Raw genomic sequence first — 14,160 nt, 5'->3', positions numbered from 1 at the left:
CGGATGCAGAACGTGACATATGGGTGGGCATGGATTAAGTCCGGGTGGGCCTGAATCTATGGGTGTCACTTTTGAATAAGAAACTATAACAAGTCTATAAAATTCGTCAAAACTTCAGAACACTAATTTAAACAGCATACACACACACCCGAACTGCACGTCACATTTTTGACATTATTGATACTTTAAATTGTAATGCAACGTGACATTTATTAAGCCTTTTTGGTAAAAAAAATATTAGGCTCTCATAGCCTACAAAAAAGAACCTGCACACAGTGACAGGAAATATAAATGAACCCAAAAAAACCTTATACTTTTTTAAATAACCTATTAAAGTGTTTAAATAAATACGGCTACTAAATGCTTAAAATGAAGCTTCTAACATCATATTCTCTTCATGCAAATCACTAAAAATATATTTTCGTTCTCACATATTTAAGTTAACTTACTAAATAAAGAAAGAAAAAGGGAATTGCTAGAATAATGTTAGACTCTGGGGTTAAACGAAATGACAAATAAATAAACATTTAATATACTTTTTGATGAGCACAAGAGCAAGCCTACTCGTGAAGAGCGGAGTCGAGGAGCGCGCATATCAGACGTGAACGAAAGGAATAATGGATTTAATGCTTTCACTTCATTTCCTGACAGTTTCACTTGTTAGTGAGGATAGTAATGGCTAACAAGATGACGCCGAATTACATACAACATAATTACCTAACTAAATCTGAGAGAATGCAAACACATTACAATATTTTTTCCTCCGCCCGACGGCCAAGGCGCATCATTTTTTTTAGCCCGACAGGAATACGCCATAGCCCGTAATGGACGTCGGGCAAGCGATTTTGCGAGGTTTGTTTTGTAGAAAGACTTTCTTTAAAGTGAATTTCGTTTTGTATAAATTGTATCTTAATATTAATCAATGTTTGATCAAACAATTGCCTCGATTTAATAAATAAAAAGCAAACCAAGAACGTCTGTGGTGTGGATTGAAGTGAACCCACTATATTTCCGCAGCCTACGTCTTTCTGCTTTAATGCATTTCTTAAATTAATGTCTCAAATACACAGTAGGCTTATAGGTTGTTATGATAGGCTATTTGTTGCTTAAAAGCAATAGGCTATATTTTATAAAGTGTAGCAATAAACGTGGCGTGACTTATAGTGCTGCTATATCGCTATATCAAACAACATCACTATGATCAGATGTTTTCTTTCTATTTTTTACCCCGCTGTCATATTTGTTGTGTGTTTATGTTATTGAGAGGAAAGCGCGCAGCACATATTTATAACGTGTTGTTATTCAAAATACGTTTTCTACTTGCTTGCAAAAAAAGTTCTCAAGATCATGGCTGAAAGCTGCTCGGGAATATTTCATTATAACGCAACATTCAACTGCTTTAATAGTTTTTAAATAGTTATCAGGCTTACTTATAATTTTACTGTTTTTAACATAACATGCAATAGATAAATTACACCACATAAAGTAGTATACATGTCTAACTATACAGAGTAGTATTTTTTACATTTCTGATTGGGCGGGCCAGCTGTCAATCGGCCCGCCCATAGCTCCGCGCCTGCTTCTCAGACATTTCTACTGAGATAAAAGCCAGAAATCTAAAAAAAGCCTCCATTAGAGATTCAGAAGATATCTTAATGTCACAAATCATCAAGGCCGTAACCACATCTTGAACATTGTGGGGGGAACAAAACATCCACGGCTATAAATTTATATGTATAAAAAAATCGAAGTTTCTTATTATTCGGAGGGTGGGGGGCATGTCCACCCTTATAGGATTAGTACATTTTCTGGAAAAATCCAGATAATTTACTCACCACCATGTCATCTAAAATGTTGATGTATTTCTTTGTTCTGGTTAGAGGAAATTATGTTTTTTGAGGAAAGCATTCCAGGATTTTTTTCATTTTAATGGACACCAACACGTAACAGTTTTAATGCAGTTTAAAATTGCAGTTTCAACGCAGCTTCAATGAACTAAACGATCCCAAACGAGGCATTAGGGTCTTATCTAGCGAAACGATTGTCATTTTTGGCAAGAAAAATAAAACACATGCACTTTTAAACCACAAATTCTCTTCTTCCTCTGGCTGTGTGAAAGCTCACGTGTTACATATATGAAATGCACATTTGCTGACCATTTTAAACAATAAACTGACACAAAGACATTAATTAGTATCATATCACATACAACAACTTCAGGACGGTCCTCTTTCTCCACACTTGTAAACACTGGGGCGTAGTTTCGATATGTCATCTTTGACCTCTTGACGTGATGACGTATTACGTGAGGTCACGCTGGCCCGTCACAGGACCTGAGAAAGACGGGAAATTGGGGTTTAAAAGGGCATATTTTTTATTTTTCTTGCCAAAAATGACGATCGTTTTGCTAGATAAGACCCTTATGCCTCTTTTGAGATCTTTCAAGTGTTGGGGTCCATTAAAGTCCACCAAAACCAGAAAAATCCTGGAATGTTCTCCCCAAAAAACACAATCTCCTCTCGACTGAACAAAGAAAGACATCAACATTTTGGATGACATGGTGGTGAGTAAATTATCTGGATTTTTTAAACAAAATTAAGCTCAGATTTGTGAAGTCTGCAATATCAATGAAGATTTTAATATGAACTCAAAAGTTTCTCATCAAACGTAACTAAATCCACATGATTTTACTATACAGTATACGCTTATTTTAAAGCTTCATACTCTACACGTATTTTAACAATTGTTTTATTTGTCACTATTTTATTTCTCCCAAGCAATCTTAGAAAAAACATCTAAGACTTAAGTTGATACTTAAATGAAACACAACTAAAACACAATTCCATCAAATCTCATGAGGTATGAAAGAGCAACATCTGAGCAATAGAAATTTCCCCTGGAAAGTGTTCAGATTAAATAAAGAGAATTAGATCTGTGGCATCTTTGTGTGAAGCAACGCTGGCTGCGCTGCTTTCCGAATATTTCTGTTGGGATAACACTTAGTGTAACAAACTTTAAAGTCCTGTATTAGATTGGCAAGGGAGGATTTACACCTCAGATATCTTACTGCAGTCGATGTGTTTAGATCATAATTATTATAAATTCTAACTAACCAACAGCACTACATTGTATATGTTTTGTTTAATTTAATTGAAATTTTAAGTTTTGTAATATTTTATGTCATAATTTTTACTTGGGGGGGGGCATGAAGGGAGGCATCATACACAAGGGGGTACACGTCAAAAAAGTTTGAGAACTACTGGTTTAAATCACAAACTTTTAAGTATGCCGAAAATAAGTTAATTTAAGGGGGCTGAGATAAAAGATAAAGAATTGGAGAAACCATCTGTGGCATATGTGTGTGAGGCAGCGCTGCTTTCCGAATATTGCTGTTGGGTTAACACTTAGTGTAACAAACTTTAAAGTCCTGTATTAGAGTGGCAGAGGGAGGATTTAAACCTTAGATATCTTACTGCATTCAATGTCTTTAGATCACTTTTAAGCATGCTGAAAAATGAGTTAATCTGAGATTTTAAGGCGGCCTGAGATAAAAGCAGCCCCCCTAAATGCAATCTAATAACTGCTATGGTAAATATAATCCTGCACGGCTTCCTGTTAAACCTCTGCGATCAGGGCACACATGCTTGGCCGGGCACCAACTCTCGTAGCTATTTAAAGCCGCTTCTCACCGTTTTTAGGGAGATAGCAACAGCCACTGACACAGATGTTGAAATGGATTTTTTTCCTCTCTCGCTCTCAGTGCACCTGTGCACATTATGTGCCAAATTCCTGTTGTGTCTAAATGGGAGGTCCAAACATTCCACCCGCTTAAGGCATGAAAGCAAATATCGCATTATTACTTATTATGAGCTGGCTCCGGGGTGGGCGTTTTGGCTGCGGCCCAGTATCTCAATGATGAGCGGGGTCATGTGAGTGCTCAAACGCGCACACACCAGGGAGCGAGCTGGATTTGTATATACGGAGCATTCACAAACACAAGGAGCCGTTAAACAAGCTGTCAGTGTGCTTCAGCATCACAACATTTACTTATCGTCAGATAACATGGAGGAGTGGAGAAGACCATGTCGCAGCCTTTTGGTGTAACTCGAAAATGATATAAAAATAAATGCTGGATAAAAAATTAAAGGGATAGTTTACCCAAATATGAAAATTCATTATTTACTCACCCTCATACCATTTCACAATAGATATGACTTCCTTTAATACCATTATATTATTATAATATAATATTTTATATTATATTAAAATATTATATTAAAATATATTATATTACAATATTATATAAAAAATACATAATTACACTATACGGACGTCAATATGGCGAAGCTGCAAAATGCACCAAAATTCATTATTAAAGGAAAAAATACCAGAGTGGGTTAATATATGTCTTCTGAAGCGAAACAATACAATTTGTGTGGGAAAATAATTTATATTTCAAGCTTATTTAGCATTCAATGTTGCATATACTGTATGTTAACATAGAGATTGGCTTGGTAAATTAAAATATGGTGGTGTAACTTTGAATCTATTTGACTGTCTATCTCAATGGTTTGAATCTTATGTCTTGTGACTAGTCACACAAAATGTAATAAAATTTTAATAGTTTTAAAAGCGGAAGAAAACATGTAGAAACCAATACATAAAAGTCTATCCTACTCCAAACCCCAAATCTAACTGATTTAAAAATAGGAAAAATATGAGAAAACAATACATAAAATGTCACGAAAAAGAAAGTCGTGACGCACACACGAGAAACTATTTATAGAAATTTGTGCGAGTGTCACAAAAAAGACATTTGTGCTCAAGGCATGAAAAAAAAATGAATTTCGTGCCATGGACACAAATTATGTGTGACTTTAAAGGTACAGTGTGTAATTTTTAGAAGGATCTCTTGACAGAAATGCAAAATAATATACAAAACTATATTATCAGGGGTGTATAAAGACCTTTTTATAATGAACCGTTATGTGTTTATTACCTTAGAATGAGACGTTATTATCTACATACACAGAGGGTCCCCTTACGTGGAAGTCGCCATTTTGTGACGCCATGTTTCTACAGAAGCCCTTAACGGACAAACTTTTTTACTGAGTTGTTTCCAACGATAACATGTTTTTCCGGTGTTGGCTACCCTAGCTTCTCTATGCATTTCAAAAGCAAGGCGGACTGAGTGGACTGAGCCATTGGTTGCAATTCGCAACCTCACCACTAGATGCTGCTATAATTTACACACTGCACCTTTAACGCGACTTTCTGTGAGATCATGTTGGATTTATTTAAAAACACTGGAGCCCATGTAAAAAACATACTGTAAAATGACAGGATTTTAATATAAAGTCAAATACATCTAGGATGGCCATTGAGGTAGTAAGTAGGAGTAAATTAGGAGAAAATCTTTATATTTAAGTGAAATATTGCTTTAAAGGAACAGTATGTAGGATTGTGGCCAAAACTGGTACTGCAATCACACAACTGGTGGCCAATACACAAAATGACAACATAAACATCATTTGAGGGCTGCAACTCCACTTTTTAAATGACTATATCCTGGCCGGATCACTGTTGTCAGTGATATACGTATTTGAAATGAAAATGATTTCTTAATGTTTAGTGACATATCAGGGCCATTTTATGATTCATTGATATAAATTTCTTACATATACTGTTCCTTTAACTAATCTTTTTAGGAATATTATATTACTATTGTTTATAAAATAGTTACAATTTTGTTCCCTAACCCTTAGTATTAAAGGTTATCTTAATAACCACATTTTTTCAAATGCACATACAGTATTGAACAAGTACAAACATCTACAAACATGTAAATAATATTTGTATAGATTTGTATAGTCTCTGAAATCAACAAACACAGTATCCACACACAAACGCTTGCACATATACAAAAACACACACTTGCACAGGCACCAGATGGACCTTGGAGCAATAAAGCAGAAGAAGGAAAAAAATCTTTTGTTCTCCCTACAGTGTATCTGCAAATCTATTAACATTGTCCTTTCTCTCCTTCTCTATCTCTGTCTCTCTCTCTCTCTCAGCGCAGATGTTACAGGCACATTCCATTACACCTACACGTCATTACACTTAATGGCTCGTTCAGATGAAAGCTGAGCGTGGACCTCATCTGTGACAGGACCCTAAAGCTGCATTTCCTGGTCCTTCAAACCATTCTCTCCTCCGCTCCCCAGACTCCCACCCAACTCCCTGATGGGCCAACGAGCAGGGCCCGGGGCCAAACATCTCCAAGAGCCCCTTTGCTCTCCTCACCTACAGGTTTCCTTATGACATGGGCTCCCAACTAAAAAAAGAAAGTCGCACGATGTCTGAACACAAAACACATTTGCATGAAATCCTTTCAAATCTTGCACTTTTACTACATATTTGCATTTGCGTTTTTAGGCCCCAACCGAGCCGAAAGATCAAAACTAAAAAAATTATTTTTTGTTTAAAAACATGAATGTTGTGTAAATGGCCCCGAAGCATGAAAGAAGTCTCTGTCTCTATTGAAAAACTGTTTAAATAACGCTGTCTTGCAAACACATTGTCTTTGTTGTGCTATTAATATTCTTCTCAATACCTGACAGACTATTTGCGTGAGTTCAGTCAAGCAGAACTGAATAGAGAACGAAAGTGTATTTATTCTCGGTTGCGCCGTAGTCGACTTTACAAATGATGTATCAACTCAAAAGCACAGGTGTCTATAATCACAGTGTTACGGCTTTTAAAGGAGAGCTTAAGGTCTGAATGGATTGCTGTAGGCTATTTTTCGTGTGGAGAACAAAGAATTAAGATCCGATCGAGATGAGCAGGGACACACTCCCACCTCGGGCTGCCGAGGCGTTTCCATCTATCTCAGCTCTGCTATCATCATATTAACATAGATGACAATCTGGCGAGAAGGTGCTGATCAAAGATAAATTTCACACCCTGGCTCAGCTTCCTCTAATTACGCCATCTGCGGCACGTTCCTCCATAGCGCGCCGGGTGCAGATCTGTCAAACGCGGCGTATCAACGGGAATGCACCGGAGACTAATCACCCCCGAACCTCGTGCTCATGGAGCGCAGCGTCCCCACCCCATACGCTCCACGTGACGCAGAAGACCCGTGGCACCCCCCATCCTCCTCAAGGTTTTTTTTACTGTCAAGAGAGTTTTACACTAGATATAAATATAATTTATATTATAGCCACTTATTGAGTGAATTCGAAGGATGATAATGTGAATAATATTAACAATTAAACAATTCTCCACTTTTTTTACAGGGCACTCTAAAATGCTTAATTCTGATTGGCCGGTCACAACATTACAATTAATTTTTTGTATTATTTTAAGTTATTTTGGTCATGATAAACATATAGGGCCCTATTAATGATCTAAGTCCATGGTCTGAAGCGTACGACGCACGGTCTAAACGGGTTGTTCCTATTTTCGTAATTAGTAATGGGTGTGTTTTGGGCGTAACATGCAAAAAACCAATGAGAGTCTCAACTTTCATCCCCTTTAAAAGCAAGTTGCGCCTGGCGCCATGCCTAATCCCTATTTAGAAAGCAGAATTAATGAACCGAAAAACTAAGTGGAGGAAGAAGACCAGCAGTTTAAGATTAATGTTAAAAAATTGTGTTGTTTTTATTTGTATTGAATTTTTTTTTTTTTTTTTATTAAAACCTTTAAAAGCCGTTTTCTTCAGCCATGGAAGTAAAAATAGCAGGCTTTTAATTGCTTTAAATGTATTGATATCCTACATAATCATTGTAACCTCATAAAATAATTTGCAAATATGCAAGAAAAGGTTTGTACTCTAAAAAAACTTTATTTGTAACAAACAAGAGATAAAGAATTTACAAACGTGCTTAGAGCCGTTTTTTTAAAGCATAAAAGCATTTTTTAAAATATGGTTATCGTCACAACATATACACAGGTACAAAGTCATCATATACAATAAATCAGTGTGATAGCATTTAAAAAAAACATTTAAAATAGATGCATGTTTAAAGCAAAGCACGTATTTACTTTCCAGGCTACCGGTGAAGCAGCACCTTCTAATGTTTCATAATTGGTCCTCATTTATGTCCAAGAGACTCAATAATAATCTTTTACATTTTAATCCATTTAATTTCTCATATTTAAAAGTGTTTTTGTGCTGCTGCGCATCCAAGTGTGTGATAAGCAAACCCGCGTTGTTGTCCCGTTTATAGGCGCATATTTCTAACGTGCTCATTAAATAACGAAAACAATATTGCGCCATTGACTTTAGAGCAGGTTTTTGTTGGTCAATGGCATAGTCTATTTTAGTTGCCTCAAAATAGCAACGCGCCAACAATGCGCCTGAACACAACTCATTTTAAGACCAGAACGCCCATGAGCGCACAATTGGACGCAAAAGCATTGCTATTTAAACAATGTGGCGCTAAACGTGGAAATGATAATTGCGCCGGTCGAAACTAGCAAAAGACACTTGCGTCGCACATTGCGCCGGGTGTATGATAGAGCCCTTAGTGAAAGTCTAATACTGCCTTTTCTCAGGAAGTTACTCACACTGTAAAACATTTCTGTAGAAATTACAGTATTACTGGGTATTACTGGCAACTAGCTGCCAGTAACTTACTGTAGATTTTACATTTATGTTATTTACTGGCAACAGTTTGTTTAAAGTTAAATGAGCATGAAACATTATCAGTCTTTATCTTCTACAGTAAGTTACTGGCAACCAGCTGCATAATTACAGCAAATTTTTTGCAGTGCAGTTTCATTCAGAGTTTCTAAGAAATTTAGGCTATATAGTCTTCCAGCTCAATTGACAGAGCATTGCATTAGCAGTGACTACTTACTGCACGCTACTTTAGGAATGTTTTTCTACCTTTCCTCAAAAATATGACAAATTAAAAGAAAATATTTAGTGCAGAGGTGGCAAATATATTTAAACAAAATGGACAAATTAAAATGTGGAGGTTCAAAACTAGCTGTGAATTAAAGAGAAATAAATTGTGGCATTCTTGGACATTCTGATGTTTTAGAGTCAAATTCTATTGATATTTTCATTTTTAATACAAGAGCACCATCTGACCCTCACATACCGAAGCTTTAATGTTTGTCTGCAACAGACCTTTACATCTTTATTAATGAATGCTCATGCCAACGTGCATTCACAGTCATTTTAAAGTGTTTATCAACATAAATGGTGAGCTTTAATTCTTTCAATGTGATTAATTATTCTTCTTTCTTTTTAATTTAGCAATGCCACTCGTAAACAAGCCTCTTCATCATGCCATCATGAAATCAGAAAAATAATTGGCTGGCTGCTTAAAAGATGTTATTACTGCGGTTACTAAGCAACTGAGAAATGAATCGATACGTCTTACAAGGACAAAATGCCCCATGGTGTAACCTTAAACACTTTTTGAATAACCAGGCGACAAAAGCAGTGTCTCATCACGTTTTGATTTGACTTTGAAGTGCTTCAGAAATCTCGGTCCTTGTTGGAGGCAGACATGTACTACGGAGTATGACTATTTGCTTTTGAAATGTATTTGTATTTGCGACCCTGAGATTAGGAGCAAGTTTGATTTGAGTCATTGATTTTACATTAATTTCAATCTTTGACATGACCTTACTCAGAATATGTTAAAGTAGGCTACTATAGGGTGGCCGTTCGTGCCTTTTCGCTGGACGTGTCCTGGCCAGGATTTCGCATGCGTCCTCCGGAAATCACATACTCCACAAAAAAGTAACTAATTGCTTTACTTAGTTACATTTCATGGAAATGAATATGTACATTACTTTTAAGTTACTTTTGCATTACATTTTCTTACTTGGCTGAGGCTTGATCTATTTTAGGCCTTGCAGGTGTTTTTATCACTGAGAAGACAGAAATTGCATATTTCCATCACAAAAAAAGTAGCTCAAATATTAATGTGTACATTTATAAAGTAATGCGTTACTTTACTCGTTACTTTAGAAAAGTAATATTATTACGTAATGCACGTTACTTGTAATGCGTTACCGCCAACACTGCCCAAATATATAATTTATATTACATAAATAAAGGATGAAAACATGAGACTACGATTTTTTTAGACAACATCTGCTGCGCATTTAAGTAGATACACTTAATAGTACCCTAGAAGTCTGTGAAACCAGTCAGCGAAAAAATAAGCAGAGTGCATTCCTGGTAAGTGCCCTCTTCCAGAGCATGGCCTGGTTAACCACAGCCCTGGCAAGGAAAGCTAGCGGGTGAAAGAAGAGGAGCTGCCACTGCGAGCCCATCTAATGCAGTACGGCGGGGTCGGTGCCAGATGTTGAGGGGGAGGGAGGATTTTTATCTGTGGCGCCGGCACAATGTGCCACTGTAGCGGAAAGACACAAATCATTAATCCCTGGCCCCTGGGAGCCACTGATGGTGTTCTGTGCCTTGCTGAAACGTGCCAGCTCCTCTCCACCTCCTCGATCCCTCCAGACCTCACCTCACTACAGCCCCTCGGCCCCACGCCTGATGAAGTTGTCTCGACTGCATCGGCCATTTCGCGGGCAATTATTGACTGCATTAGGCCGGCCAGGCAGCCAGGTTTGCTGCTACATTGACCACAGAAGTTGCTGGATCAATAAAACCCATGTGGCAACGGCTGAGCGACTGGACATAAGGCTAGAAGAAGTGAATTAACACGATTACGGTAGCTGGCAGGGTGGGGCACACGAGATAGCTGAGTGGCTTTATTGAGCTTTGGTGGCCATCATGGCTCTTCTGAATGCGTATCATGCAACAACAGTATTTAAGAAATAGAAATTAGCATGGGAAATGTATTATAAAGTCAGATTTTGTCTGGTCTATACAGTAGATACAGCCCACCTACTGTAAGAACATCAAACCTCCAATTACCATATTTTTCAATCATCACATGGGAAATACGAAAAAGAATATCCAAAAACTTATTACGCCAATTAACAGCTAAAGGGAAACCGTGAATACAAAATTATGAATGTCACATTGCAAAGACAAGCTGAATAAGAGACGTGGAAGCACACCGAACAAATTTGCAGCTGTGTTTACTCTGCATATTTTATGGCAGGTGAGTGTCACTGAACAGCAGTCTCCTTTTATTGTCTGGTGGAAGTTTATCTTTTTGATTTATTAAAGTGTGAAATCACACACAACCCCTGTGTCCCAATTTGCATAGTTTTCATCCTAAATAGTATTTGAAATTATAATGAGTGTGTCTCAAATTGTAGTATTTTAAAATGTGTTTCCTGTATCCAGATGGTCGACTATTCCTGGTGAAAATTCGAAGTGCAGGTCAACGCCTGAAGTTAACAAAGCCCATTAAGGGAATTCGCTTCACTAGGCGGCCATGTTTGCAACATTTGGCACATATTTCTGACCAACAATTAGACATCAAATTTCAAGGTCGTTTTAGCTAATGCGCATGCGGACAGATTACTTGTCACATGACTTTGTGTAGAGCAAGCCCCTCCCATTGAGCATTATTTGTCAAATTATATAGGCTAGAACATAAAACATGACAAACACTAAATTAAGAAAAAAGGTGAAATACAAGATGTGGTTGTATTTTGATGTTTTGATGTGTTAATGATCACAATGTCTTCTGCAAAAAATGATTTTCAAGAAAAAAATGTCTTAGTATTTTTGTTTTGTTTTCAGTGAATATATGTGATGATTCTTAAATTGGGATGCATTTTCTTTATGTGCTAAACGTCCCAAGATAGTAATTTTTGTTTTTAGTCCAAATATATCAAATTTAATTGATTTTGTGCATAAAACAAGCAAAATAATCTGCCAATGGGGTAAGAAAAAAATCTTTAACATTTTCTTAAACACTAAATTCATGAAAATTTGCTTACTTTTTTGCTTAAATTTATTTTATTTGGTCGTTTTGCTCATCAAGAAAATGCATCTTAATTTAAGAATTTTTAGATATTTTTACTGAAAACAAGATAAAAATACTAAGACATGTTTTTCTTGAAAATAATTTTTTGCAGTGTAGTCAACAGTGGTCATCATTCAACATTATATGTCCTACCCTATCTCACGACAAGTTGTTTTATAGTCATGAAATTTTTTATTAATTTAATCATGCTATTGACACAAATTTCCACTGTTTTTTGTGCCCCTGGAGCACGAATGTCTTTTTTGTGGCAAACAGCACGAATTTCTGGCTTTCTATATCGTGTCATTTTATTTTTTTTTCTCATTGTTTTTCCTATTTTTAAATCATTGTTGCTTAGGGTTAGGGTTAGATTCAGGGTTTGTGTTATGATGTAATTTTGCATTGGTTTCTACATGTTTTTCATCCGCTTTTAAAACTTTAAAAAATTCTCGCTTGGAGTTAGGGTTAGAGTTGGGGTTTGGTTTAGGATGTCGTAGAAAGTGATTATAACCCTAACCCTAAGCGACGGTGGTAGAACATGGGACAAGGCGGTGAGAAAACAAGATGTAAAATTACACTATAAATAAAAACATTTTCTAAAAATTCGTGCTGTGTGCCACGAAAAAGACATTAGTGTTCCAGGGTCACAAACACAGCAGAATTCATGTCAATTGCACGAATGAATTAATCCTAAGTTTTGTGACTATAACACAAATTTCCGTGAGATTGGGTTGATATGTCCCAGTACTTACTTTTGCGACGCACTGAAATGTATATTCTTTCCCATAACATAAACAGTACTTACTTTTATGGCATAACATACTGTAAGTATGCAAACTGGGATAAAGCAAACCATTTCGGAGTGTTTATATTTAAAAATATCCAAATCTGTTGTATATTTCTTCTTATTTTGCCTTTGGATATGAATGTGTTACCATGGTAACCCCAATTTGAGTTCCCTTAAGCCAAACCAGGCCTTCAATATGACACACTGGGAAGTTTGTATTGAGTGTCAAAACATTGTGCCTGTATCAAAAGCCACAAACCCAGATTACTGCCATGTTAATTAAAGTTAGGTTTAATAATGGATGCAGCCGATGAGATGGCCTTCAGCTGATAGACACATTATTCTACTGTTGACATGCTGTAGACAATATCATGGTACAAAATGTTTTGTGCTTTCCTATATGGAAGATCCAACATGCAAATGTATACCATGAAAGCAAGAGGCATATAATTGAAAAAATGTTGTAGGTTGTTAAATGTCAAGTAAAAAAAGGAAAATAAAATAAAAACAACTTTAAGAAGAAGAAAGCACATCTAAGTAAATAATAAGTACATCTTTGACCATTTTTACAGTATTATTTACCATTTTTCTTTCTCAGGCCAAAAACAAAAACAATTTCCTCAGAGCTGCATGAGAGCTGAATGAGATCAAGAGGACTGAAGGTACACATAAAACTAAAACATGAAACTAACATAGGAAGCGGGTCGCACGGTCAGAGAGATAAAAAGAAAGATAACATCAAATAGATTGTGTTGGTTTATACATGAAATACATAAAAAAATGTTCTGCCTCTCTTCCTTCGATCAGGTCAGGCTTTCCTCTGAATACGGTGAAGGTCAAAGGTTTCACACTGAGCCAAACCGAGAGAAGAAAGCAGGCAGAAGGAGGGCGGTGGAGGAAGAAGAGAGCATCTGTTTGTGATTATGGTGCAAATTCAAACCTGCTGATGAGTGTGAGGCTTGCCGTGCGTCTCCTGGAGATATCCCAGATGGCTTGTGCCACCCTTTTCTATCTCCAGCCTGCTGGCGGTGCCAGCTCACAGGGCACAGACTGCAGCCTTGGCACACCGTTGATGCCCGGGACAAAAGAGGAACTTTCTAGAGGTCAATGTCACTGCACTGAAGTCACGGCTGCTACTTCATCGGGCTGGCAAACCCGCCTCTTCTGCCACACAGGGATCATTTTGTCCTGGAATGGTAGCAAATATTCAGCAAACAGAAACAGCAACAGTAATTTTTTTAACGACCCTTATGTTTTTCAAAATCTGAGGAAAGAAGCTTTATAAAATGATCATAAATTTATGAAATGCTGAAATTAACACGAATGTTAGCTAATGCATTAACTAATGTTAACAAATAAATTGCAATGATATTACGCAGTGCCTGAAAATAGAAGGTATGTATTGACGTCACTTTTCCACGTGACCGTGCCGGAACTCGTCCTGTTGAGTGGCAAACG

The 14,160-nt window shown here is 36.9% G+C and overlaps 1 protein-coding gene across 1 annotated transcript in view; it reads right to left on the bottom strand.

Moving 5' to 3' along the window:
- Positions 1-13,960, bottom strand: part of runx1t1 (RUNX1 partner transcriptional co-repressor 1) — a 116,490-nt gene extending 102,530 nt beyond the window's left edge. The window contains exon 1 of the mRNA XM_055219773.2: positions 13,643-13,960. The gene's annotated coding sequence lies outside the window, so the exon portion shown is untranslated. The remainder of the gene's footprint in view (positions 1-13,642) is intronic.
- Positions 13,961-14,160: the final 200 nt, after the last annotated feature.

Source organism: Misgurnus anguillicaudatus, chromosome 20, assembly GCF_027580225.2.
Source record: "Misgurnus anguillicaudatus chromosome 20, ASM2758022v2, whole genome shotgun sequence".
In the NCBI taxonomy this organism is placed as follows: Eukaryota; Metazoa; Chordata; class Actinopteri; order Cypriniformes; family Cobitidae; genus Misgurnus; species Misgurnus anguillicaudatus.
Note: the sequence above shows the minus strand (reverse complement) of the source record. Positions and strands in the feature narration are given on the sequence as shown.